This window comes from Helianthus annuus, chromosome 2 (genome assembly GCF_002127325.2).
Source record: "Helianthus annuus cultivar XRQ/B chromosome 2, HanXRQr2.0-SUNRISE, whole genome shotgun sequence".
In the NCBI taxonomy this organism is placed as follows: domain Eukaryota; kingdom Viridiplantae; phylum Streptophyta; class Magnoliopsida; order Asterales; family Asteraceae; genus Helianthus; species Helianthus annuus.
In genome coordinates, this window is record NC_035434.2 from 141,977,349 (window position 1) to 142,004,831 (window position 27,483).

Below are 27,483 nucleotides of genomic sequence, written 5' to 3' on the forward strand. Positions count from 1 at the left end.
TATATATGGTTAATAAATTAGTGAATTATATTAATATACCATAATATATATTGTAATGAATAAAAAGCAAACACAAATTGTCAAATATGAAAGAAAGTTAACTGGCCATTTCGGCCGATCACATCACAGCCAACATGGCTGGATTAACTTATTATTATTTTTTTTTTTATTTCATTATATTCCACTATTATTCTGTTAAGAAAAAATAGAGATTTTTTTTGCCTTTTATATCTAAAATAAGGAATAAAAAAATGGACAAGAGATGAATGCTTTTAGCTGATCTCGGCCAGCATTAGGCGCACCAAATGGGCAGTCCATGCCCAGCCCATAATCAGCACACATTAGGTTCACTTTGGCCCATTTTTTATTTTATTTCTCATTCCACTAATTAAAATTTCTTGCGTTAATATGAAACATGGGGATTTCAATGGTCAATTAAATAAAGGATATCCAACAGATTGTGGCCAAAACTTTAGGCCCAATCCCTAAAACTATAAATGCATCTCATCTTCCACACAAGTAACCCTAGCCCCCTTCTACCCTTTCACTCAAACCTCTGCATCTCTACACTCCGGCAACCAGAGCCGAAGTCCGGCGAGCTCCGACGACCCCCCTTCTCTCCGCTCAAGAACCACCATCACCCTCCCCCTCCCTCGTTTTCATTTTCTCACCAACCGCATGAAGAAAAGTCATACAATGCTCGTTCACCGGAGCTCGTTAGAGATCGAAGTTCACGACGGAGCTGTTTGGCCATGTTTCGCTTGCCGAGCACGTAGCCGAAAACACCTTCCTTGCACCTCTCGGATATCTAAGCTCACCGGAGCCGCCCGAGGTTCGCGACGAAAACACGTCATCGCCACAGTCTCATTCGAACCCCTTCACATTCACCGGAGATTGCCGGAGGACCCGTACTCAAGTCGGAGACGTCCGAAGTCACAACGGGAACCACGCCACGTATCGTTCGGTATACTTTCCTTATCGTACCATTTTTTTATTATTCCCTTATAAATCCTTTCGTATACAATGAACTACTGAAGAACCACATTTGCCTTTTTGCTTAAAAAAACTTTGATTTGGAAACTCATCATTTTGATATTTGCTCGAATTTACGTAAACAGTTACATCTTCTATTAATGAAAGCACAATTTACAATACAAACTGAGTTGAGTGCTTCATAAATACAAGTTATAAAATCAGTTGGGTTGTTAGTGTTTGGTTTTGTTTTGTTTTAAAATGAAGAAGACAACTCACGGGACTATGTTTAAATGAATTATAAAAACCCAACAAATTCCAAGATGAAGCCAGTGGTGGCCGCGTGAACGGAAGGTCGCGGGTTCGATCCCCGGCCTTAGCACGTTCTAGGCCAGTTTTTGGGCTATTTTTAACATTATTTTTGTTAATCAATTTTCCTTTTAATATAACAACCGAAAACAATCCATTTCAGATTGTATTTTTTTTCCTTTTCTTTATTTTATTTTAATCTGTTAATAACCAACCTTAACTAACCCATTTATGTGAAACCTTTAATTTATGTTAAACCCATATTGTTAGAATGAGATAAAAGAAATAGAATATTTGATTAAACAAATTATAAAACTTGAATGTTAGAAATTGTATTTAAGAATACAAGTTTTAACAAATTCGTTATATATTTCCAAATCTCTAGGATAACTATTTCGTTTGTTCTATTGGATTCTCTCCATCTTTACTCGTGCGATACTTCAAGGAACTCTCATACGCAATCAATATGAGTATACTCGTACTTTTCCCCTTTTATTTTTACCACTTTTGGGGCGTAACATGTTTACCTATTGAAACTTACACATGAACTTTTGTCTAAACACATGAACATTCCTATAACATGCTTGTATATGTGATGGCTTGATACTTTAAATTTGGGTGATTCTTATGTGTTGAACTTATCATTAACTTCGTACGAGCCAAACCTTGACATATGTAGCGCTATAGGATTAACGACCCGCCTCTACTGAAACTTTGGTTATGTCATGAGCAAGTTGCGTTTTCTTGGTTTGATATGTTAGACACATGCCATATTTAATGTTTATCTTGAATCGCATGCTTGCTATGAGGAATTGTTCACACTTTTATCTTATGCTATGTATGTACCAAACTTGTATACTCGCCTTTGCTTTTGCATTGAACTTTATTTTAAACATGTTACAGGTTGAGGATGATGATGCTGCTATGAAAAGAAGTAGCGTTGATGCCTAGATACGCATATAGACGTTTAGGTTTAATATGTTGTATCAATTTTGATTATGTTGTTATGTATTTCCTATGAACTTGTTGTTATTCGTATTTCTTGTATTGTTGACAATTTACTTATGAAATGAAACCGGTTTATTAAATGTTGTCACAAATAGCGTTATGAAGTCTCTTGCAATCTTCACACTTCGTCTCATCCCGATGTTTCCGCCACTGGTTGGGGTGTGACAGATTGGTATCAGAGCCATAACTATAGGGAATTAGGAAAAGTAGGAATGCTTTAATCTAGTCTATAGTTTTAGAGCTTTATTCTTATGTTTTACTTGAAACTACTTGCATGCTACCTTATTTGCTTTTATTTGTTCTCTCCTGATCTTTTAAGCATATATGTCCCTTATGTGTTAACACTTGACACGCTATACTTGCCTTATTATGTGATAATACATGTTTTAGTTTCCCACTCATTATGTACTATTCTCGATACGCTTCATTGTGCGTTTATATTTGTTTGTTTATTCCTTTAACATACTCTTTCCCTCATGCATTTTACTCGATATTTCTAAATCCGAAAACACTCATAATACACAAACGAGACGGCTTCACCAAAATAGGCGTGAAACCCACAATTTGATGAACAACTCTCAATCCATCTAATTTTCTTTTTTTATGAAATTCGCGATCAAGATAGGAGTGAAATCCTCACCTTGATGGAGAAGTTCAAATTCTAGTGGACCCTCGTCAAAGTGTTGAAATTAAATTTTGACCCGACGAGTACCAACCACACTTAGGATACGAAATCGTCAAGTTAGGGGTGAAACCCGCACCTTGTCGACTAGTTCCACTCCTTGATTTTTATTAATCCCGCCAAGTCTCGAAATTTCGATTGATCTGGGACATGTAGTAACCGGAAGGGTAAATACCGTTAACTGACTTGTCGGCGAGAGTATTTTACTTATTAGGCCAAAGCATGCTCCTCAAATTCAAAAGACTTTTCGACCACTTTGGTTAGTCAAAGTTCCGTTTTGGAACCATCCAAATTTTGATCAAACATGTGTTTCTATTATTTAGTTTATACGATGCAATCTTTCAAATTCGAATTTACCTTCGATGTTCTCTTTTCACGCACAACATATTGAATCTTTTCATACATTTATACATATGCATGATTTCAAAACGACACTCAATTTTGTTTATATTCTTTATAACACCAAAATGGAGACATATCATCGAGATAGGAGTGATTTCCTTACCTTAACGATTAACTCCACTCCTTCTTTCTTAAAACGACCTCACCAACGAGTTAGGGGTGATTCCCTTCCCTAGGTGATCATTACCAAAATTTTGCGTTCAAAAGAGAATTCATCATACAACACAATCATATTTTACACTTAAATCGTTTTTCATTCGTCAAAACCCATACTTATGCGAATTCCAAAAATTTATTATTTTATCAAACGTATTCCTTAATCTATTTCACGTAAATCATATACACGAAAATTCTTAATCATGTCTTAAAACGTTTTATTTCCCAAATTTTCAATCTTTACAAAATACGTTATGCATAACCAATGAGTACTTTATGTTCCTTTACATTTACAAACTATACTCTACCTTCCCAATCAACTCAATCTATTTTGATTCGATAAACTCAAATAACTATACATGCACGTCATTTCACGTGTTCTAGTTTATACCTCACGACTACTTCACATGTACTACTCAGTTTTGTTTCTTTTATACTCAAACCTCTTAATCTTATATGTATTTATATTCATACCATATATAAAATCATTAACTCATACACTAATAATTGCGATTTATACATTTTACGTTGTACTCATATGTTACACTTATATTCAAATTTATATTCATATTCTTAGAATTATACTTACACTCACGTTTACACTAATATTGATATTCATGACAATACATTTATGCTTATACTCATGTTCATATCATTCTCATACGTCATATGTTTATACATACATTCGCATGCGTATTCATAACTTACACTTATACTCATACTTACCTTTCATACAAACTCATGATTCATACATTCGTGCCCGTACGCGAGCGGAATCAGAGGGATTCGCTTACGTGGGTCCTATACATACTTAAGCATGGACTTGCTTACATACTTTATTCTTATACGCACACATTCTTAGTTTTTGTTTTTGTGTACCTACCCAAATTCATACACAACTAGTACAAGCTATGCGGATCATGCGACTATCAATATAATCACGGGTGCACACGGGATTATAGTGATAGGCGTATGAGAACCATAGAGTGTACTACTGCGTATGGTAAAACACGGAACGTAACATGACCCGAACACGAGACTGGCGTAACGTGGTCAAAACATGGTGGATACGCCGCTGGTAAATTCTATATATAAGTGTTTCCCCATGTTACCAAACTTTCGTAAGACGTGCCATGAGAAATTCAGTGTTTTGTGGACCATTTTAGACCTAATACCAACTTTAAACAACTCACAAACGCGTTACATCCGATTATCCATGACGAGACCTCATCCCTAACCCTACGTTCGTATATCCGATACTCATGCTATTCTTATACTTGTATTCGTTTATTAAAGGTCAATCGTTCACTTTTATACTCCTATTACTCTCCATTATTCTCTGTCTTTTATACGAACCTCGTTTGCAATAAATCAGTTTAAACGTTCGAATTCTAATCTACCTCCTTACTTTTGAAACTACCTTTCGGTTCTTATTCATGTGCAAACACCCGTAGTTGGCCGTTACCTCCAAAACCGTTTTATGTAAACGTAAAACCTTCTCATTCCTCTCAATAAAACAATTTTCTACAAATATGCGATGGAGTACCACCCTTAAACTTTCGTACAAACTACCACATTTTTCATCAAAATACAAACCGTTTTGTCAAATTTCTCTCCTTATGCGATACATTTTGATACATCTCCAATTCGAGTTATTCAAACTTGATTAAACTCGCTTTACCTATACACGCACCTACACGTTTTCACTTATGTTTGATGCCTCAAATCATTTTAGACAAACGAACTCTTTTACAAACCTGTCTCTTCGTTGTTCAAACTTCATACTTTTCAAAACATCTCAGACTTCAAAGTCTCAATTTTAAACAATCCTCTTCTGTTTAACAAAATCCTTTTCAAGTCTTCCTTTTGAATAAATTTCGGGACGAAATTTTCTAAAGGAGGGGAGACTGTAACGCTTCGCTTTTTCGTAACTTTCCTTATTTAGAAAGCTTGTAATATATTCCTATTTTTAGAAAATTTGAATCTCTTCTAATCGTATTTCGTTTCGTATCATTGTAATCCGAGACTTCGATCGCAAAAAAAAAAAATTTAATAATAATAATTATTTCATACGAATTCTACTTCGTTTATTTTTACATGCTTGAACGTTTGATCCTTATACACATTTGATACATACTCGTACCCTCGTGAACACCTGCGTAACTTGCAAAGCAATACGCGATTGTAGATATCCTATATGTGCAAACGCTTGATTACACGTTCACAATACACAACCTGTACTTTATTTAATAATAACTTATTATAGTTTCATGTTTTGCATAAATTAAACATTAATCTATATGTATATATATGGTTAATAAATTAGTGAATTATATTAATATACCATAATATATATTGTAATGAATAAAAAGCAAACACAAATTGTCAAATATGAAAGAAAGTTAACTGGCCATTTCGGCCGATCACATCACAGCCAACATGGCTGGATTAACTTATTATTATTATTTTTTTTATTTCATTATATTCCACTATTATTCTGTTAAAAAAAATAGAGATTTTTTTTGCCTTTTATATCTAAAATAAGGAATAAAAAAATGGACAAGAGATGAATGCTTTTAGCTGATCTCGGCCAGCATTAGGCGCACCAAATGGGAAGTCCATGCCCAGCCCATAATCAGCACACATTAGGTTCACTTTGGCCCATTTTTTATTTTATTTCTCATTCCACTAATTAAAATTTCTTGCGTTAATATGAAACATGGGGATTTCAATGGTCAATTAAATAAAGGATATCCAACAGATTGTGGCCAAAACTTTAGGCCCAATCCCTAAAACTATAAATGCATCTCATCTTCCACACAAGTAACCCTAGCCCCCTTCTACCCTTTCACTCAAACCTCTGCATCTCTACACTCCGGCAACCAGAGCCGAAGTCCGGCGAGCTCCGACGACCCCCCTTCTCTCCGCTCAAGAACCACCATCACCCTCCCCCTCCCTCGTTTTCATTTTCTCACCAACCGCATGAAGAAAAGTCATACAATGCTCGTTCACCGGAGCTCGTTAGAGATCGAAGTTCACGACGGAGCTGTTTGGCCATGTTTCGCTTGCCGAGCACGTAGCCGAAAACACCTTCCTTGCACCTCGTCGGATATCTAAGCTCACCGGAGCCGCCCGAGGTTCGCGACGAAAACACGTCATCGCCACAGTCTCATTCGAACCCCTTCACATTCACCGGAGATTGCCGGAGGACCCGTACTCACGTCGGAGACGTCCGAAGTCACAACGGGAACCACGCCACGTATCGTTCGGTATACTTTCCTTATCGTACCATTTTTTTATTATTCCCTTATAAATCCTTTCGTATACAATGAACTACTGAAGAACCACATTTGCCTTTTTGCTTAAAAAAACTTTGATTTGGAAACTCATCATTTTGATATTTGCTCGAATTTACGTAAACAGTTACATCTTCTATTAATGAAAGCACAATTTACAATACAAACTGAGTTGAGTGCTTCATAAATACAAGTTATAAAATCAGTTGGGTTGTTAGTGTTTGGTTTTGTTTTGTTTTAAAATGAAGAAGACAACTCACGGGGCTATGTTTAAATGAATTATAAAAACCCAACAAATTCCAAGATGAAGCCAGTGGTGGCCGCGTGAACGGAAGGTCGCGGGTTCGATCCCCGGCCTTAGCACGTTCTAGGCCGGTTTTTGGGCTATTTTTAACATTATTTTTGTTAATCAATTTTCCTTTTAATATAACAACCGAAAACAATCCATTTCAGATTGTATTTTTTTTTCCTTTTCTTTATTTTATTTTAATCTGTTAATAACCAACCTTAACTAACCCATTTATGTGAAACCTTTAATTTATGTTAAACCCATATTGTTAGAATGAGATAAAAGAAATAGAATATTTGATTAAACAAATTATAAAACTTGAATGTTAGAAATTGTATTTAAGAATACAAGTTTTAACAAATTCGTTATATATTTCCAAATCTCTAGGATAACTATTTCGTTTGTTCTATTGGATTCTCTCCATCTTTACTCGTGCGATACTTCAAGGAACTCTTATACGCAATCAATGTGAGTATACTCGTACTTTTCCCCTTTTATTTTTACCACTTTTGGGGCGTAACATGTTTACCTATTGAAACTTACACATGAACTTTTGTCTAAACACATGAACATTCCTATAACATGCTTGTATATGTGATGGCTTGATACTTTAAATTTGGGTGATTCTTATGTGTTGAACTTATCATTAACTTCGTACGAGCCAAACCTTGACATATGTAGCGCTATAGGATTAACGACCCGCCTCTACTGAAACTTTGGTTATGTCATGAGCAAGTTGCGTTTTCTTGGTTTGATATGTTAGACACATGCCATATTTAATGTTTATCTTGAATCGCATGCTTGCTATGAGGAATTGTTCACACTTTTATCTTATGCTATGTATGTACCAAACTTGTATACTCGCCTTTGCTTTTGCATTGAACTTTATTTTAAACATGTTACAGGTTGAGGATGATGATGCTATGAAAAGAAGTAGCGTTGATACCTAGATACGCATATAGACGTTTAGGTTTAATATGTTGTATCAATTTTGATTATGTTGTTATGTATTTCCTATGAACTTGTTGTTATTCGTATTTCTTGTATTGTTGACAATTTACTTATGAAATGAACCGGTTTATTAAATATTGTCACAAATAGCATTATGAATTCTCTTGCAATCTTCACACTTCGTCTCATCCCGATGTTTCCGCCACTGGTTGGGGTGTGACATATCTTCATTATTTAGGTTTTAAAAAATTAAACCCTATTGGGTGATTTTGATAAGATATGGAAACATAATTTTGGTGTTTTATTGGTGATCTTATTTTTTTATTGATTTCAATTATTGTTTAGGTAAATATCTCAATAAACTTTTTGAGCTTTTATTTCAATTTGCTTTCTATTCGTTGATCGAATGAATCATTCCTTTAATATAATTTCATGGATCCAAATGAAATGATTTTATTATACCTTTGAATGGAATAAACATTTACATTGTATTTTATTATCTGAACCTAATTGATCCTTTGGTATACAAGGTTCATTGAAATTAACCTGGTCACAAGCATGTTTGCTTGGTAAACAACGCCCGACGTTCGATGCAATGATTCCGCTCTAATTAGTGCAGGTACCTTATCTATTTCGATGACTGAAACAACCATTGAATCTTGGTTTATTAAGATAAACAAAAACTCAATCCATTATGTGTCCTCAATTTTTTTTGCTGTTTAAGAACAAAAAAAATATGGATTGCATTACTATTGTAATATGAAACCTATTGCAATGTTTTTTTTGGCTAAATTTGTTGCATATAGGAATTGTTTTAGTAACATAAACATCATGGTAAAGTTCATAGTTTATGATAATAAGTTTTCCTATTTATATTATATGAGTTTGGAGGATAAAAACAAATTAGTTTTGAAAAAAAAAATGAAAACAACGCATATATTTGAATTGACAGTTTCACTATTGTTAAGATATGGAAAGTATTGTGGGATACTATAAAGTGGATGCCCAATAGAGAAGCCTTGTGATGAACTTGATGCAAGTTGTATGAAGCATGATGCCTTGCATTTTAGCAAACAATAGTGAGTATCATCACTCTTTTTATGGTTTTATATAATGATTTTAAATAACCATTACCGAATTTAAGATGAAATTGGCCATTTGAAAAGAAAAAAAGTACCCGCTAAGTGCTGGTTAAATTGTAAATATCCTTAGAACTTTATGCAAAAGTTCTCATTATTATTGGTAGAATCAGTGTCTTAAAAAATTCTAACATTTTGATTTTTTTTTAGTAGACTTAAAACTAATTTATATGTAGTTATTGGGATGATGGCTATTAAACTAGCAAAAGTAATGACATTAAGGCTTTTGTTATGGTCCCTTGAAAGCCAACGATGTTAAAGGTTTGTTTCTCCTAGATGTGGTCAAATGGGCGAATTGTATACTTGGTCTGAGTTGTTCTGCCCGTTGACCCATTTTGATATAGTTTTTTTTTACAAATATATCATTTGGTTTGACTCACTAGAGATTAAACATAAACTTTGTCAACTCATTCATAATTATATAGGTTGAAAATGTCACTTTTTAACTTTAACTTTTGTTTCAGAAATTAAGGTTCCAACTGCCATATTAGAAGGCAAGCTTGACCAGTTACACTCACAAGAAGAAGTCAAACATGGAACCTTAATTAGAAAATCAAGAAGTAAGTCCCATGATTTATGGTAAAAGATAGGAAGGGTTATATTTTTCTCTGTTTAGGGTTAGGGTTTTAAAGTTCAGTGAATAAAATAGTTTTTGACAAAAGCTAGATTGAGAGCTTTGTGAAGATATTCAAAGGTGTTGGTCATGGATGGGCTTCAAGATATAGCGAGGATAATGAATCTGTTGAGAGGAGTGCTGAGGTGGCCAAGCATGTGATTTTTTAAGCGGGTCGAGTGGTTATTTTTCTTATCTCACTTATGAAGGTGTAACATTATATACTTGAAGCCAAGAACCTTACACTCTCATTCATCATTGTAAAGCATTGTGCTTTGGAGTAGAATGACGAGTTAGCTTCTGAAGTTGGAGACTTTACTTGATGATAGCATGGGGCAAAATGTCGAGTTGGAATTTGAAAGGAGTGGCACGTCTTTGACCGTTCAGTTGGTGGTGAGTGACCGACCTTTACATCCAGGTTATATGCTTTACATTTATCATGTGTTCTTTGTTTCAGGCTGAAGACTTACACTCAATAACTCTTTCGGAGTTAGGAGTGGCACGTCTTTGTGATGTACATTTTAGATGTGAGATTTTTAACCTGTTTACCTACAAAAGTGTTGACTTAAGTTACGTTGTATGTCTAATTAGTTTAACGGTTTCAGGTAAAACCTTTAACCGAATAGGAAACCATTTGAAAGTCTCTATAAGAGTACACCTAGCTGAGTAGCCGTAGAATAATCATTTTTGTTACTTGAACGATTTGATAAACTTATCTCTATTTTTTTATTGCCAGCAAACTTGATCAGATATTAATGGTACGTTGTCAATTCATAGGCAAGTGCTAAGTGATATGGTGGGTTTACTTTATGAAATTTATATTTTTCAATTTGTTGTTATGATCCTTGTGTTGGGCGTTGTTTGGCAGCGGAGCCGCCAATGAAGGCGGATGACCATACATGACAGAACTATATCAGGTTTGGTCCGACTCTCTAGCCGCGTTTATTTGATTATACGTCAAGCCGATCTCTTTGAAGAGCGGTGGTTAATCAATTGCATTGAAAAATTATATTTTTGGTTGCATTAAAACATTAATAGTATAGTTTCGACTCAGTTTTTTTTAATCTTCCTTTTGATCTTTTCCTTATCTAGCCTTAGAAGGACATGCTAAAGAATGCAAATAATCAAGGAACAACCATCCTCTATAATCTGAAGGTAGATTATACTTTGGGAGATTTTGAGGTAAATCAAAATATTCATTTTGTAGAATATTTCCAAGTTTTGTATTTAGTTATAACAAAGTTATGCCATAATGCAATACAATACTAACAAAAAAGTGAAAGATATCCTCTAAGGTGGATCTTTTATAGTGGTTATTTGCTATGTTTTAATTTTCTTGCTTTTGGTCAATTAAAGATGCTAACATTAGTTAGCATGAATTCTCGGACCCTTTGTGATCTTTTACAGTGGTTATTTGCTATAATTTAATTTTCTTACTTTTTGTCAATTAAAGATGCTAACATCAGTTAGCATTACAAATTTTGTAGGTAATTTTATGGAGCTACACATATTGGTGGTTGTTTAGGGGAGTTAACGGGCTCTCATATTCATCGCTTTTCATGGAGGTAAATTGATTTCTTATATCATTTCATATCATTTTTGTTGAGCTGGGTAAAAGGTCAAGATGGGCTGAGACAGGTTGGTGACCTGTTCAGTACAGTTGACCCGTTATAATATATATTTGCATTGAAGGCATCATGCAAGCTGGTTGGATGATCGTCTTTTTTCAAATAATTTGACCCATTATAATTAGTTTTCCAGTTGAGGATAACCATAATGTAGTGAATGTAGAAAGCATATTGTTATCATTCTAAAGTTTGTATTGGTGCTTTAATATTTGGTGCAGAAGGTATATATCCGGCAACCCTTAGATGTGAAGCCCAACTTTGGAAAGGTCTAGAACAAAAATGATGATTTACATGGGCTTCAATGCCGGTAGATATTATATGTTTATGCATTTTCGATTTTCCTATAGCTTTCTACTTTGATTCATGATTTATTTTGTAAATGAAATCACTTAAAGTTTCAACCAATTTTTTAGTTTTTGGCATGAAATTTGTGGACTTGGGATTAAACTCACATTGAATGTTTATTTGCTGATAGGTATTGTTGGGTTTGGTGGTAAATGCAGGTTATTGGACTTGGGTTTGACTTGAATGATGGCTAGAAGCTTGAAGTTTGTTGCTGATGCGTATGAAAGTCGATAGAGTTTTGAAGATTGATGTTTTTTGTTTGAACTGTATTTAGTCTTGATTTTGGTTGTTTTCGTTTATTTTTTGTTTGGATTTTGAATAGGTTTTATGTTTGTAATACTTGGGTTGTGTGTGGTCGCGAGTAGAGTTAGAAGTAGTAATTGTTATTTGTTAGAGTGGTTGGGGTAGGGGTTTGTTAAAACCTGTTCTGTAAGGCCTTAGGCATTTTTGAGGTTGGTGTTCTTGGGATATGTCTCGGAAGACCCAATGCTCTTTAGGTGTAACTATTATTTTTTAATTTTATTAATAAAGTTTTGACGGGGTGCCGTCCCCGTTTAGAAAAACAAAAGATTGAATTAATTACTTTAGTTGCATGCCTAATTTGAGGTTTTCTTTGTAAATAGGCTTCCTTGATTTTTTTTATTATATGGGATGAGTCGGGTTGGGTTGACACGCAAACACAACTCCGATCATCGGATATTTCAACTAGATACAATGTTGGGGCCTTTTTGTTTCTACTCTTAGGGGAATCATTGCTTATGTAATGTGGAAGGCCTTCAACACTAATTCGAGGTTGGATCATTATTTATTTTATATCTATGGAAAAATTATGTTTACGATCAATATACATAACTTTAGGATGTCAAAGAGAAGCACTCAGTTACTCTCTTATAGCTCAATATCATCAGGATGTAATAAAGTATTTACGTATTAAAGTATAATTTTTTTGTTGTTTAGCCACCCGTGTATTACACGGGAACTTAGACTAGTATCTTATATTATAGATAATCCTCCTACTAAATATTATTAGTTTAATATCTTATGGATAATTACTAGAGTTAATTGCCAAAATCGTCATGAGGTTTGGGCACGTTTGCCATTTTCGTCCAAAATTATTTTTTTGTACCAAATAGCCCCCGCCCCCCACCACGTTTGTAACTTTTTGTCATTTTCATCCAAATGCCTAACTGGGTTAGAAACAATCGTTTGATAAGGGTTTTTTTTTTTTTTTTTTTTTTTGAAATTTCACAAGTACAGGGCCTGAAATATAATTTCTTTTTAAACCTAAAACCATCACCCTCTGCTTTCTCTGTCTACAACCTTCAAAACAAACCATCCACTACCACTCACACCGTTACTCACCTCCACCGTGTAATGCTCATAAATAGATATAAAACTAAGATGTATCGACCAGTACCCATCACTATATCACTATATGCCCTTTAACGAAACCTTTTATGTATCGACCTGTACGTAATGAAATAAATTAAACTGAACATATTAGCTGAACTCATATTACAGTTGGGTAGATCATAAACAAAAAAAAAAAGCTAAATGGGTTTAAACTTTCATCACACTACAGCTAAATGAAGTGGTTACCGGTTTCAGCCTTTCACGTTTTTGGGATACACGCATACCTCAGACAGAAAATAAACAAGGAAATTCGAAGTAACTAACAGAAACCATGAATCAAATGGAAATTACAATAATACTAAGACTACCCAGGACATGATTATATTCGGTTTCATAAATTTGTAAAATTAGCACATGATGATATTCTGTTTACAAAATATAATGGAGAGGGATAAGAGGAAACAGAGGAAGTAAACATGAAACTAAGAACACTTGGAAGGTGATGTTCACATGTTTCTTATCAATACGCAAAAAGGATAAATATGTTAAAAATAGGCATATGACTGTAATACTCCAGAGCATATAACTATAATTCGTCAAAACGGAAGTTAAAGATACCATAATAGGCCTATATATAATTCTACAATTATTTAGTTTAATCTCCTTCACATTTATAATATTATTTATTTGAATTAATTATATTTGAACGTTTTGTTTAGTTTGGTATCAAATAGATTTTACGAAACTTTTTATTATTTAGTACAGATATAAAATTAGATTTATTATAGATATAACTTTTTATTATTAGATATATAAAATTAGATTTATTCAATTCGTACAACACACGGGGTTTTTTAAGGATATATATTTTTTGTTATTTAGTACAGAAAATTACATATATTCAAACCGTGTAATGCGCATATTTTTAAAGATGTGATTTTTTTATTATTTGGTAAATAAAATTACATTTATTCAACCCGTGTTATAAATGAGGTTTTTTAAAGATGTATTATTTTATTATTTGGTAAACAATTGTACATTTATTCAACCCAAGCAATACACGTGGTTTTAAAGATATAACTTTTTTATTTGGTATATACAATTACATTTATTCAACTCATACAATATGGTTCTCATAGATATAACTTTTTATTATTTAATATATAAAATTATGTTTATTCAACCCGTATAATAAATGAGGTTTTTAAAGATATATTGTTTTATTATTTAGTATATAAAATTTATTTATTCAACCCCGTGTGGGATTATAACCTAGTTCACTATAAAGTGCCATAAGACGGTTACGTGAAACTTAATTATGCCCCGGTGGGGTGTGACCGGGACCTATATTTGATTTCTTCGTGAGACACTAAAATAATTTTCCCTATTAATCAGTAATTATTTCCTACAAATTTCAAATAAATTTTTGTGTTATAATTGTGCAACAAAATGAAGGTGAATCGATTTCTAATCGAGTTAATGTAAGAGAGATGACTTGGAAACCCGGATAGGGGAAATGATTGGGTTAACCCATGTTTAAAAAAATGTTAAAAAGATAACAAAAAATAAAAATGTTAAATGAGAGAAAAATGTAAATAAAAAACAGCTAAAAACATATAAGCAAAAAATAGAAGGTGAAATTACATCACTTTTCACGTCACTGGAGTAACCGGCAATAAAATAATATTAGTGCTTTATTGAAAATTTTAATTTTAATTTAATATAATTTATCTATAGTGTGCTTTATTGAAAATTTTAATTTTAATTTAATATAATTTATCTATAGTGTGAGATTTTGATTATTACCTTCAATAAATATATGGGTTCAACCAATCACGTCATCTTATATTTTGAAAATACAAATTATTATTATTTTAATTAAGAGTTATTTATAGATATTTAATCATCTAACAGTAGAATTCTCCACCTATTTAATCCACTCCATTTAATTGATATTTTCACTAGTTACCTCACTCAAGAAAAGAATATACAAGGTAAACTTTACAATCATACAAACTTATGATATTCATATACAAATAATTTGATTTCTTCCTAGTTTTGTAGCTTGCCAAAAATATATTTTTTTATGATAGTTTTATATTTTTCTAGTTTCGTAAACTTCATAGCGATGACCCTCAAGAAGACATGGCTCGTGATCTTTGTAGCTCTAGTGATAGTGTTAGGAACAACTAGAGCGGAAGTGGATCTTGAGCGAAAGGTTGGGTTTGCACCAACAAAGAATCCGGTGAGTGGAAACACTGAAGATGGAAAAGGTGACGCGGGAGTGGATAATCATCATACGTATCATTCTTCAAATCGTCCAGAAACTGGTAATTAGTTACTTACGCAAAATGTAATATCACATGAGATATGTTTAAGATGTGGTTATGAATAATGTCAATCAGGTGGGATCAACTCGAATCTAGTGAGTAATGCAAGTTTTCTTCTTTCTTCGTTTGGTTAGTGTGTTTGTATGATAAATAAAGAAACACTCGTGTATATGTAATATATTAAAATTTGTGTGTTTATGATGTAATATATGGTTTTTATTATGTACATATCACAAAACTTTAGTTGTTTTCACGGTTCGGTTCACATAAATTTTGACAAAAAATATGGACCGAACCCACTTAACTCCTTTTTGAAAAGACTATAAAAACCACATCAGTGTGGTGGGTTGGGTTGCCCGAACCGACCAAAACGGTTAAGTGTGGGATGTTTGAATCTTTTTTTTATCAAAATTTTTAGTTTTTATCTATTTCAAAATAATTCATGAATGGCATATCCATACATAAACTACATATTTAAAAAATACAAAAAAAGGTAAACAACCTTTTCAATTATTACATTTGGTTCCAAGTTTCAAAACATGAACTAAACCATTAAACCCCTCGCTTTTTCAAATTGTAATGTGAAATATGAACATAAATACAAAACCTAACTATTTGCTTCAATTGAAACAATTTTATTGATTTTAATGATTTTTTTTTTGCACCCTTACAAATCTAACTTTCATAGTATTATACCTAAAATTATAAGTGCACAAATCGTGTTACCATTTCGGGTTGGAATTGGTTTCGGTTTGGTTCAACTTTGGTCAATACCGATTTTTGTTGAAACCGGTTCTTTAGGGGGGGGGGGGTCGCTCGGTTCGAGTTCAGTTCCAAAACCAGATTTTAACCGGTTCGGTTCAGGTATGCCTGGTTTCAATCCGAATCATGAACCGGTTATGACTATTAAACAGCTCTCTTAAGGAGGAGGGGGGATCTGTTGGTTCGAGTTAAGTTCCAAAACCAGATTTTAACCGGTTCGGTTCAGGTATGCCCGGTTTCAATCCGAGTCATAAACCAGTTATGATTATTAAACAGCTCTCTTAAGGAGGAGGGGGGATCGCTCGGTTCGAGTTCAGTTCCAAAACCAGATTTTAACCGGTTCGTTTCAGGTGTGCCCGGTTTCAATCCAAATCATGAACCAGTTATGATTATCAAACAACTCTTTTAGGGGGGGGGGGTCGGTCAGTTCGAGTTTAGTTCCAAAACCAGATTTTAACCGGTTCGGTTCAGGTATGCCCGATTTCAATCCGAATCATAAACCGGTTATGATTATCAAACAGCTCTTTTAACCTGAAAGTAGAGGTGCACAAAATAATCGGTTATTAACCGAAACCGTAACCGGGTTAATAACCACTTGAGGAATAACTAGTTAGTGGTTATTTTTAACCGTAGGTTAGTAGCCGATTATAAATATTTAGTATAGTAACCAATTTTTTGTACCACTAGGCCGGTTAACCAAAAAAAATTGAGTAAATTGCCATTTTAGTCCCTAAGTTTTGTCCAAATTTGCCATTTTAGTCCAAATAGTTTTTTTTTGCCTCTGGGTCCCTGACTTTTCCCTTTTGTTGCCATTTTGATCACATACACTAACTCCATCCAAAAACTCCATCTTTAACCAGGGGTATTTTGGGGATTTTCATTTTAAATGTTTTCAATTGCCATTTTGATCCAATTCCAAAAAATCAAAAAAATTCCAAAAAATCAAAAAAATTACAAAAAATTCTAAAAAATAATAATAATTCTAAAAAATCATAAAAATTCTAAAAAATCCGTTTCGGTGCGAATCGTTTCGAACCCGAACCGTTTCGAGCTGAACTGTTTCGACGCGAACCGTTTCGACCCGTACGGTTTCGAAGCCGAACCGTTTCAACCCGTACCGTTTCGAAGCCGAACCGTTTCAAGTCGTACCGTTTCGAACCGAACCGTTTCGAGCTGAACCGTTTCGACGGTTCGGGTCGAAACGGTTCGGTTCGAAACGGTTCGGTTCGAAAGGGTTCGCATCGAAACGGTTCGGTTCGAAACGGTTCGCGTCGATAAGGCACGGTTCGCATCGAAACGGTACGGTACGGTTCGAAACGGTTCGCGTCGATAAGGCACGGTTCGCGTCGAAACGATTCAGCTCGAAACGGTTCGGGTCGAAACGGTACGGGTCGAAATGGTTCGCGTCGAAACGGTTCAGCTCGAAACGGTTCGGTTCGAAACGGTCACAGCTCGAAACAGTTCGGTTCGAAACGGTTCAGCTCGAAACGGTTCGCGTCGAAACGGTTCAGCTCGAAACGGTACGGGTCAAAACGGTTCGCGTCGAAACGGTTCGGGTCGAAACGGTACGGGTCTAACGGTTCGCGTCAAAACGGTTCAGCTCGAAACGGTTCGAGTCCAAACGGTACGGGTCGAAACGGTTCAGCTCGAAACGGTTCGTGTCGAAACGGTACGGGTCGAAATGGTTCGCGTTGAAACGGTTCAGGTTCGAAACGGTTCGCGCCGAAACGGATTTTTTGGATTTTTTAGAATTTTTTAGAATTTTAATGTTTTTTTTAGAATTTTTATTATTTTTTTGATTTTTTTTTGATTTTTTGGAATTTTTTTGATTTTTTGGAATTGGATTAAAATGGAAATTGAAAACATTTAAAAAGAAAATCCCCAAAATACCCCTGGTTAAAGATGGAGTTTTTGGATGGAGTTAGTGTATGTGATCAAAATGGCAACAAAAGGGAAAAGTCAGGGAGCCAGAGGCAAAAAAAAAAAAAACGATTTGGACTAAAATGACAAATTTGGACAAAACTAAGGTACTAAAATAGCAATTTACTCAAAAAAATTCAAAGAAAATAAAAAAAGCAAAATAACCGGTTTTTAACCAATAATAACCGGTAAAAACATTAACTGATTAAAGTCAAAAAGTCAAATTAATCGATGTAACCGGTTATTGAAACTAACTGATTTGTGCACATCAACCTGAAAGTGTTATAATAATAACTAGATTTACGACCCGCCGCATTGCGGCGGGTATTCTTTAGTTATAACTAACTTGATTTAGGACGCGCACGTTATGTTGAACCTGTCGAACAGGAAAAAAATAGACGATGTAAAAACGTTCACCCACACACGCACATTGCGTCATATTAACTTGCAAAATTTAGAACGAAACATAAAAACGTTAAACCAAAGACGCATGTTACGATGTGTTAAGTCACAAAATTTAGAACGAAGCATAAAGCGAAAAATTTATGGAAAATGAAAACTATAAAGGACCAAAGTTGAAAGTAAAAAAAGTTAAGAGGACGGATTAAAAAGTTTTGTGTTTAAAGTAAAAAAAAAAACAAATAGTTTTAGTTAAAAGTAATTTATGAAACACTTTTGGGTGAAAAGTAAAAAAAAAAATCATTTTTTTTAAAACCCCTAAAGCCAAGGTTACAACAACCATATGCATAACCATTTTTCCTTTAAAAAAACCCCCAAAGCCAAGATTACAACACATAAGTTAAAAATCATAGTGGTTAAATCGCAAAAGATGGAAGCTTTTGAATTAGAAGTGAAAAATCAAATTAATCAAGGGGTTAAATTGTATAAGATGGAAAATTTTGAATTAGAAGTGAAAAATCAAATTAATCGAAGGGGTTAAATTATCAAAGATTAAAACTTTAAACTTAAATTGTCAAAGATTAAAACTTTAGGGTTAAAAAGGAAATTAAAATTAAAACTTTAAACTTAAATTGTCAAAGAATAAAACTTTAGGGTTAGAAAAGAAAATTTCCATTTTTTTTTGAAAAACACCCTAAGCCAAAGCGAAAAATTTACGGAAAATGAAAACTATAAAGGACCAAAGTTGAAAGTAAAAAAAGTTAAGAGGACGGATTAAAAAGTTTTGTGTTTAAAGTAAAAAAAAAACAAATAGTTTTAGTTAAAAGTAATTTATGAAACACTTTTGGTGAAAAGTAAAAAAAAATCATTTTTTTTTTGAAAAACCCCTAAAGCCAAGGTTACAACAACCATATGCATAACCATTTTTCCTTTGAAAAACCCCCAAAGCCAAGATTACAACACATAAGTTAAAAATCATAGTGGTTAAATCGCAAAAGATGGAAACTTTTGAATTAGAAGTGAAAAATCAAATTAATCAAGGGGTTAAATTGTATAAGATGGAAAATTTTGAATTAGAAGTGAAAAATCAAATTAATCGAAGGGGTTAAGTTATCAAAGATTAAAACTTTAAACTTAAATTGTTAAAGATTAAAACTTTAGGGTTAAAAAGGAAATTAAAATTAAAACTTTAAACTTAAATTGTCAAAGAATAAAACTTTAGGGTTAGAAAAGAAAATTTCCATTTTTTTTTGAAAAACACCCTAAGCCAAAGCGAAAAATTTACGGAAAATGAAAACTATAAAGGACCAAAGTTGAAAGTAAAAAAAGTTAAGAGGACGGATTAAAAAGTTTTGTGTTTAAAGTAAAAAAAAAACAAATAGTTTTAGTTAAAAGTAATTTATGAAACACTTTTGGTGAAAAGTAAAAAAAAATCATTTTTTTTTTGAAAAACCCCTAAAGCCAAGGTTACAACAACCATATGCATAACCATTTTTCCTTTGAAAAACCCCCAAAGCCAAGATTACAACACATAAGTTAAAAATCATAGTGGTTAAATCGCAAAAGATGGAATCTTTTGAATTAGAAGTGAAAAATCAAATTAATCAAGGGGTTAAATTGTATAAGATGGAAAATTTTGAATTAGAAGTGAAAAATCAAATTAATCGAAGGGGTTAAATTATCAAAGATTAAAACTTTAAACTTAAATTGTCAAAGATTAAAACTTTAGGGTTAAAAAGGAAATTAAAATTAAAACTTTAAACTTAAATTGTCAAAGAATAAAACTTTAGGGTTAGAAAAGAAAATTTCCATTTTTTTTTTTTTGAAAAACACCCTAAGCCAAAGCGAAAAATTTACGGAAAATGAAAACTATAAAGGACCAAAGTTGAAAGTAAAAAAAGTTAAGAGGACGGATTAAAAAGTTTTGTGTTTAAAGTAAAAAAAAAATAAATAGTTTTAGTTAAAAGTAATTTATGAAACACTTTTGGGTGAAAAGTAAAAAAAAAATCATTTTTTTTTTGAAAAACCCCTAAATCCAAAGTTACAACAACCATATGCATAACCATTTTTTCCTTTGAAAAACCCCCAAAGCCAAGATTACAACACATAAGTTAAAAATCATAGTGGTTAAATCGCAAAAGATGGAAACTTTTGAATTAGAAGTGAAAAATCAAATTAATCAAGGGGTTAAATTGTATAAGATGGAAAATTTTGAATTAGAAGTGAAAAATCAAATTAATCGAAGGGGTTAAGTTATCAAAGATTAAAACTTTAAACTTAAATTGTCAAAGATTAAAACTTTAGGGTTAAAAAGGAAACTAAAATTAAAACTTTAAACTTAAATTGTCAAAGAATAAAACTTTAGGGTTAGAAAAGAAAATTTTCATTTTTTTTTGAAAAACACCCTAAGCCAAAGCGAAAAATTTACGAAAAATGAAAACTATAAAGGACTAAAGTTGAAAGTAAAAAAAGTTAAGAGGACGGATTAAAAAGTTTTGTGTTTAAAGTAAAAAAAAACAAATAGTTTTAGTTAAAAGTAATTTATGAAACACTTTTGGGTGAAAAGTAAAAAAAAATCATTTTTTTTTGAAAAACCCCTAAAGCCAAGGTTACAACAACCATATGCATAACCATTTTTCCTTTGAAAAACCCCCAAAGCCAAGATTACAACACATAAGTTAAAAATCATAGTGGTTAAATCGCAAAAGATGGAAACTTTTGAATTAGAAGTGAAAAATCAAATTAATCAAGGGTTAAATTGTATAAGATGGAAAATTTTGAATTAGAAGTGAAAAATCAAATTAATCGAAGGGGTTAAATTATCAAAGATTAAAACTTTAAACTTAAATTGTCAAAGATTAAAACTTTAGGGTTAAAAAGGAAATTAAAATTAAAAATTTAAACTTAAATTGTCAAAGAATAAAACTTTAGGGTTAGAAAAGAAAATTTCCATTTTTTTTTGAAAAACACCCTAAGCCAAAGCGAAAAATTTACGGAAAATGAAAACTATAAAGGACCAAAGTTGAAAGTAAAAAAAGTTAAGAGGACGGATTAAAAAGTTTTGTGTTTAAAGTAAAAAAAAACAAATAGTTTTAGTTAAAAGTAATTTATGAAACACTTTTGGGTGAAAAGTAAAAAAAAAAAATCATTTTTTTTTGAAAAACCCCTAAAGCCAAGGTTACAACAACCATATGCATAACCATTTTTCCTTTGAAAAACCCTCAAAGCCAAGATTACAACACATAAGTTAAAAATCATAGTGGTTAAATCGCAAAAGATGGAAACTTTTGAATTAGAAGTGAAAAATCAAATTAATCAAGGGGTTAAATTGTATAAGATGGAAAATTTTGAATTAGAAGTGAAAAATCAAATTAATCGAAGGGGTTAAGTTATCAAAGATTAAAACTTTAAACTTAAATTGTCAAAGATTAAAACTTTAGGGTTAAAAAGGAAATTAAAATTAAAACTTTAAACTTAAATTGTCAAAGAATAAAACTTTAGGGTTAGAAAAGAAAATTTCCATTTTTTTTTGAAAAACACCCTAAGCCAAAGCGAAAAATTTACGGAAAATGAAAATTATAAAGGACCAAAATTGAAAGTAAAAAAAGTTAAGAGGACGGATTAAAAAGTTTTGTGTTTAAAGTAAAAAAAAAAACAAATAGTTTTAGTTAAAAGTAATTTATGAAACACTTTTGGGTGAAAAGTAAAAAAAAATCATTTTTTTTTGAAAAACCCCTAAAGCCAAGGTTACAACAACCATATGCATAACCATTTTTCCTTTGAAAAACCCTAAAGCCAAGATTACAACACATAAGTTAAAAATCATAGTGGTTAAATCGCAAAAGATGGAAACTTTTGAATTAGAAGTGAAAAATCAAATTAATCAAGGGGTTAAATTGTATAAGATGGAAAATTTTGAATTAGAAGTGAAAAATCAAATTAATCGAAGGGGTTAAATTATCAAAGATTAAAACTTTAAACTTAAATTGTCAAAGATTAAAACTTTAGGGTTAAAAAGGAAATTAAAATTAAAACTTTAAACTTAAATTGTCAAAGAATAAAACTTTAGGGTTAGAAAAGAAAATTTCCATTTTTTTTTTGAAAAACACCCTAAGCCAAAGCGAAAAATTTACGGAAAATGAAAACTATAAAGGATCAAAGTTGAAAGTAAAAAAAGTTAAGAGGACGGATTAAAAAGTTTTGTGTTTAAAGTAAAAAAAAAACAAATAGTTTTAGTTAAAAGTAATTTATGAAACACTTTTGGGTGAAAAGTAAAAAAAAATCATTTTTTTTTGAAAAACCCCTAAAGCCAAGGTTACAACAACCATATGCATAACCATTTTTCCTTTGAAAAACCCCCAAAGCCAAGATTACAACACATAAGTTAAAAATCATAGTGGTTAAATCGCAAAAGATGGAAACTTTTGAATTAGAAGTGAAAAATCAAATTAATCAAGGGGTTAAATTGTATAAGATGGAAAATTTTGAATTAGAAGTGAAAAAATCAAATTAATCGAAGGGGTTAAATTATCAAAGATTAAAACTTTAAACTTAAATTGTCAAAGATTAAAACTTTAGGGTTAAAAAGAAAATTAAAATTAAAACTTTAAACTTAAATTGTCAAAGAATAAAATTTAGGGTTAGAAAAGAAAATTTCCATTTTTTTTTGAAAAACACCCTAAGCCAAAGCGAAAAATTTACGGAAAATGAAAACTATAAAGGAACAAAGTTGAAAGTAAAAAAGTTAAGAGGACGGATTAAAAAGTTTTGTGTTTAAAGTAAAAAAAAACAAATAGTTTTAGTTAAAAGTAATTTATGAAACACTTTTAGGTGAAAAGTAAAAAAAAAATAATTTTTTTTTGAAAAACCTCTAAAGCCAAGGTTACAACAACCATATGCATAACCATTTTTCCTTTGAAAAACCCCCAAAGCCAAGATTACAACACATAAGTTAAAAATCATAGTGGTTAAATCGCAAAAGATGGAACTTTTGAATTAGAAGTGAAAAATCAAATTAATCAAGGGGTTAAATTGTATAAGATGGAAAATTTTGAATTAGAAGTGAAAAATCAAATTAATCGAAGGGGTTAAATTATCAAAGATTAAAACTTTAAACTTAAATTGTCAAAGATTAAAACTTTAGGGTTAAAAAGGAAATTAAAATTAAAACTTTAAACTTAAATTGTCAAAGAATAAAACTTTAGGGTTAGAAAAGAAAATTTCCATTTTTTTTTTAAAAACACCCTAAACCAAAGTTACAACTCCTATATGCATAAAGTTGTTGCTTATTTATAATGTTTAATGTTTAATGTTTAATGTTTAATGTTTAATGTTTAATGTTTTTTAATGTTTAATTAATATATACCTACGGATTGGGCTTAAATACCGTCTATGTTGGGCTTTGATTTGGGCCTTCTACACATACCCCTTTTCATCGATGGAGAAAACCCTAATCCCCAAATTCACGTATATAAACCGCAGCTACAATCCCTACAATCACAGACTACTCACCATTGATAACATAATCACTCGTAACCTCTTCATCTACATATTTTATTGCCTCTGTGTGAGAAATCCTTTGAATACTCGAAGTGATTTCTCCATGAATTTACGTTCAACTGAGGCGTATAATCATTGCGGAAGCGTTGAGTCGCTTCGTTTTTGTTATTCACCGGACGCAGCTAATAAAACTCCGCTACATTTCTTTACTCAAGTTTGTTTTCAATGTTTTTTTTTTTTAATTTTTTTTAACTTAATTGTTTTTTTTTTTTTTTTTTTTTTTTGTGTGAATTTGAGTTGTGTTTGGTGATCCAGTGATGGCATGATATCTTTGAGACCTGATTATTTACATTTTGATGACAGCTATAAGCATTTTAAGCTGAGGATCATTTCAATTTTTAATTTTTAAATTTCTATTTTTATTTATATGTTTTTTTTTTTTAATTTTAGTTTGATTTTTGAAGTGATGAAGTTTGCACTGGGCTCTGAGAGTAATTGATTAATTGCTTGATTTGATGCATATTGCAGCCTAGAAAGCTAGTCTGATCACATTTATCTTGATTAATAATAAGTATTATTTAATTTATTTGTTTATTTATTAATTTATTTTAATAATAATTGTGGTATTGCTATGATGATTGAACTTGCATCCCAGCTCACTATGAGACCTTGATATGTTTGAGGTTCTTGATTACAAATGGTTCATTTTAATCTGAGCTTTTAAAATTTTTTATTTTTTGTTTTTCTTTGTTTTTGTTGGTGCAATGATGATGAAACTATCTAATCCCAGCTCTATGAGACCTTGATTTGTTTAAGGTTTAGGAATTACAATGTTTAGTTATTATCTGAGCTTTTTGTTTATTTTTTTAGTTAGAAATTAGTGATTATGTTCCCAATGATTTTAAATTTGACCATGCTAATTCTGATATTGTTGAATCAGTTCACAGTTATTAATGAGGGAACTTGTGTTAATGAGATACTTATCTAAATAAACTATTTTGTTTTTTTTTTTTCATCCATTAACAAATATATTTTGCGTGAACCAAATGGTTTTTTCTTGAATAAAGGTTTTATACAGCGAATCTGGTTTCGTATATTGAGTTCTCATATGCCAGTCTACCAAGTCATTAAGGAAAAAGGAGAAGTATCAAGATGGATCATGTATTTTTTTTTAGTGTTATGATTCTTACCAGTAAATTTTGTAACCTTATTGAATCTGTTATCTCACATTTTTATTTTGTAAATTAATATTCTTTTGTGCTTCATTCATGGTTTCATTTTAGAAGTCATTTTTGCAGCCGTTAAATGATTTTAAATAAGGTGGTAGGGTTGGGTTCAACGGAAACCGAGAAGAACTGATCCTAAACTAAAACCTAAGTTAAACTAAACTGTTAAATTCAAATTATAAACCCTGAAAGCTGATTTCCCCCTTAGACCACCTGTAGTGGTGAAGTGTTTGGGCGTTTTTTGGTTCAACAATGCTCCTCCACGCCCATTTGCCCTCCTGGGCGGTGTTTTTATATCAAAGCCCAACATCCAATTCTTTTGCCCATAAGGCTCCTTGCTGACTGGATCGCCACATACGCAAAATGCCCAAGACTCATCCAAAATTCACAACAGCCATAGCTGGTTGTTAATTAATCACACAGATTACCGACCCTTGTTGGCCTGCTAGAAGTAACATCACTATAGACTTGGTGTGCATGCTTTTTGGCGAAGGGGACGAGAATAGTGATCGTCTTTTCTCCTCTTGCTATATATATATAGCCTTGATTATCTGGGAGTTTATTAGTCGATGGTGTGGTATGTCGATTTTTTTTTTTTTTTTTTTTTTTGCTTTTTCGGTTAAGGATGTCATCACGGCTCACAAGAATGCTTATGTAGATAACAAGAAAAGAAAAGTGATACAAGCTATTACGGGGATGGAAATCTAGGTACGGAGTCATTTTCACTAATAGATCGATGTATAAGAAAGGTGATACAAGCTATTACAAGCATCAAGGTGTTGGATTATTTCTGGATTAAAATAGATCGATGTATAAGAGTATTACGTGGAGAGATTGGTGTAACTTTAAGTTGTATGTCGTGTTTTTTTGCTGGGCCTAGGGATTTTCTATTGGCCGTTTTTAATGATAGGTGCTGTTCAAAAAAAAAATTAATTGCATAGATGACGTTTGATAAGACATCTTAAATCCATTACGTTGTTTGAAACACGAGGTTGGGTGGTGTTAGGGGCTGTTTGTTTACTTGTTAATGAGACTCTTAATGGCTCAGACCTCTTACTGGTTCAGCACTTAATGGTTCAGACTGTTTGTTTCACGAGTAGATGTCTGAATGGTTAAGACATTTACCTCTGAATGGTTAAGATTTATACAGATTCTGAATGTTCTAATCTGAATTAGTCAGACATTTGTCTCTGAACTGTTAAGCATTATACAGGCTCTTAATGGTTCAGACCTCTTACTGATTCAGCATTTAATGGTTCAGATCTCTTACTGGCAGCACTTAACCATTCAGATATTGCCAAACAGCCCCTTAGCTAGCGTTTCTACCACCTCAGCACTTTAAAACTCCCAACACCTCTCCTCGTGCTAGCAAATGATGGGTGCTAAAGAGCGCTCTGGAAAAAGTGGGTTGTGTGTGGAAAGAACCAATCACAGATTTTTTGTATTTATTTTTTTATAAATTATATTATTAGTTAATTAACGTAGATTTTTATAAATTATAATTAACAAGCGTGTTTGCTAAATAACTAACTCGGATTGCAATTAGCTAGACATCTATGTTTTCCAATCTCATGGTAAGATGACAGCGTCCTTGATACATTATTAAAATAAGCATACTTATTTAAATGATTTTAGTTTGCCTTCTCCACAAGATGTCTTTGAGAGAGATTTAGTTTCGTAACGTTGGGGATGTTTTGAACTTAAAATAAGATGATGTTAAGATCCATCTCATTATCCCAACATAATAATTGTTGATCGATATTATTATCTTAATTAAATTATTGGTGGTAGAGAAACCTAACTATGGTAGAAACCGATAACTATTTTATCTTTATTTGAGTTCATCTATGATACCCGATAATCAATTTTATGTTTAGTTGAGTATATATAAATACACAACTAATTTTTTGAGCATCTATGATACAATTGTATTGACAAATACACAACTAATATATTAGAATTTACTTTATTTTATATTTTGTCAACTCTTTTTATTTGTTAAATGTTTATGGGTCGGTTTGGTTTTTACCATCTACTATGACCATAACCGCTAGCTTTGGTTATGAAATTTCTTTAACCATAACCAAACTTTGGTTACAGTTAATCTGTTATAAAGTCGGTTATGGTTCGATTTCGGTTATTTCGATTAATTAACCAAGAAAGTTTTAATATAAACAGAGGTGTTATTAGAGGCGTGCAATGTT

The 27,483-nt window shown here is 32.2% G+C and overlaps 3 long non-coding RNA genes and 4 other non-coding genes across 29 annotated transcripts; all 7 read left to right on the forward strand.

Annotated features, from left to right (window-relative positions):
• Positions 1 to 502: 502 nt before the first annotated feature.
• On the forward strand, positions 503 to 2,369 carry LOC110922123. Its single transcript, XR_002582901.2, has 2 exons — positions 503 to 964; positions 2,185 to 2,369. It is a non-coding gene; the product is annotated as an uncharacterized LOC110922123 (long non-coding RNA).
• A 3,930-nt stretch (positions 2,370 to 6,299) lies between these two features.
• On the forward strand, positions 6,300 to 12,358 carry LOC110922058. Of its 23 annotated transcripts, none has more exons than XR_004881815.1 (11): positions 6,305 to 6,798; positions 7,502 to 7,582; positions 8,596 to 8,684; positions 9,669 to 9,764; positions 9,871 to 10,210; positions 10,275 to 10,344; positions 10,423 to 10,734; positions 10,910 to 10,999; positions 11,305 to 11,382; positions 11,664 to 11,752; positions 11,949 to 12,358. It is a non-coding gene; the product is annotated as an uncharacterized LOC110922058 (long non-coding RNA). The 23 variants fall into 23 exon arrangements; XR_004881821.1 differs by having other exon boundaries at positions 6,308 to 6,798; positions 9,871 to 10,344; positions 10,554 to 10,613; positions 10,686 to 10,734; XR_004881816.1 differs by having other exon boundaries at positions 6,308 to 6,798; positions 10,554 to 10,734.
• Positions 12,359 to 23,902: 11,544 nt separating this feature from the next.
• Positions 23,903 to 26,208, forward strand: LOC118487452. The gene is made up of 2 exons (XR_004881829.1): positions 23,903 to 25,856; positions 25,938 to 26,208. It is a non-coding gene; the product is annotated as an uncharacterized LOC118487452 (long non-coding RNA).
• LOC118490046 lies at positions 24,364 to 24,440 on the forward strand. The gene has a single exon (XR_004888052.1). It is a non-coding gene; the product is annotated as a small nucleolar RNA R66 (small nucleolar RNA).
• On the forward strand, positions 24,513 to 24,602 carry LOC118490062. Its single transcript, XR_004888068.1, has one exon. It is a non-coding gene; the product is annotated as a small nucleolar RNA snoR118 (small nucleolar RNA).
• Positions 24,811 to 24,910, forward strand: LOC118490055. Its single transcript, XR_004888061.1, has one exon. It is a non-coding gene; the product is annotated as a small nucleolar RNA snoR69Y (small nucleolar RNA).
• On the forward strand, positions 24,942 to 25,017 carry LOC118490056. Its single transcript, XR_004888062.1, has one exon. It is a non-coding gene; the product is annotated as a small nucleolar RNA snoR53Y (small nucleolar RNA).
• Positions 26,209 to 27,483: the final 1,275 nt, after the last annotated feature.